The following is a 1,589-nucleotide window of genomic DNA, read 5'->3' on the forward strand; positions in this document are numbered from 1 at the left end:
GGCAAATGCCGCTGTGCTATCTCTCTCCACGCCCCCCACTGAAATATCTGACTCGTCTGTTCTTTTTCTCTATTTGTTATTTTTTTTTCTTTCTTTACTTGTTTTTGGACACACCTGACATTATTAAGGGGTTATTCTTGATTCTGCTCTAAGGAATTACTTCTGGTGGTACTTCGGGTAACACATGGGGTACCGAGGATTGAACCTGGACACCTAAGAAAGCCTTACCCTTGGGCCCGGAGAGATAGCACAGCAGCGTTTGCCTTTGTAAGCAGCCAATCCAGGACCAAAGGAGCTATTGCTGAGCAGACAGCCAGAAGTAACCCCTGAGCACCGCTGGGTGTGGCCGAAAACCCAAAGGAAAAAAAAAAAAAAAGCTTTACCCACTTACCCACTGTACTATTATCACTCCTGCCCCTCCTGTTTTGGAGAAATCTACTTCTCCCTTTTATATCTTGTCAACTATTCCAAATTTCTTAGTTTCTCTATCTCCCTAAATGCTGTAACTCAGATTGTATAGACCTGAAGGAAGGTGTTTGATAACTGGAGTTGAACTGTCATCTTAAAATCAACTATCGTGCTCGCTTCAGCAGCACATATACTAAATTGGAACAATACAGAGAAGATTAGCATAGCCCCTGCGCAAGGATGACATGCAAATTCATGAAGCGTTCCATTAAAAAAAAAATCAACCATCATCACCTATTTCCTAAAAATCTGTGGGCTATTTCTACTTTTGAATAATCTAGTATAATTTTTTTTTTGGTTTTTGGGCCACACCCGGTGTCGCTCAGGGGTTACTCCTGGCTATGCGCTCAGAAGTCTCAGAAGTCGCTCTTGGCTTGGGGGACCATATGGGACGCCGGGGGGATCGAACCGCGGTCCGTCCAAGGCTAGCGCAGGCAAGGCAGGCACCTTACATCTAGCGCCACCGCCCAGCCCCAATCAACTTTATTATTTCATTGATTTTTCTAAACTTTAAAACATTTCTTTCATTTCACTTAGCACTCCTGTACCATTTTTTTTTTTGGCTTTTGGCTTTTGGGTTACACCCAGCGATGCTCAGGGGTTACTCCTGGCTCTGTGCTCAGAAATTGCCCCTAGGGGCTGGAGAGATAGCATGGAGGTAAGGCATTTGCCTTGCATGCAGAAGGACAATGGTTCAAATCCTGGCACCCCATATGGTCCCAAGCCTGCCAGGAGCGATTTCTGAGTATAGAGCCAGAAGTAATCCCCGAGCGCTGCCAGGTGTGTGTGACCCAAAAACCAAAAACCAAAAAAAAAAAAAAAGAAAAAAAAAGAAATTGCCCCTGCTGGCTCAGGATACCTGGCCACTTGCAAGGCAAATGCCCTATTGCTGTGCTGTCTCTGTCCCCCTCCATTTTCATTTTTATTCACTTTTCATTCATTTCTATTCATGAATCAATACTTTTTTGAAAAACCCCTGGCCTCACACATGAAAGGCTTATGCTTTACCTCCTCCTCCTCCCCCCTCCCCCTCCCTCTCTCCTCCGTTACTGCACTCAGAAATTGCTCCTGGCAGAAACGGTGGACCATATGGGATGCGGGGATTCAAACCACCATCCGTC

At 45.3% G+C, this 1,589-nt stretch overlaps 1 non-coding gene across 1 annotated transcript; it reads left to right on the forward strand.

Annotated features, from left to right (window-relative positions):
- The first annotated feature begins 577 nt into the window (after positions 1-577).
- Positions 578-683, forward strand: LOC126004717 (U6 spliceosomal RNA). Its single transcript, XR_007493979.1, has one exon. It is a non-coding gene; the product is annotated as a U6 spliceosomal RNA (small nuclear RNA).
- The last annotated feature ends 906 nt before the right edge of the window (positions 684-1,589 follow it).

This window comes from Suncus etruscus, chromosome 3 (genome assembly GCF_024139225.1).
Source record: "Suncus etruscus isolate mSunEtr1 chromosome 3, mSunEtr1.pri.cur, whole genome shotgun sequence".
Classification (NCBI taxonomy): domain Eukaryota; kingdom Metazoa; phylum Chordata; class Mammalia; order Eulipotyphla; family Soricidae; genus Suncus; species Suncus etruscus.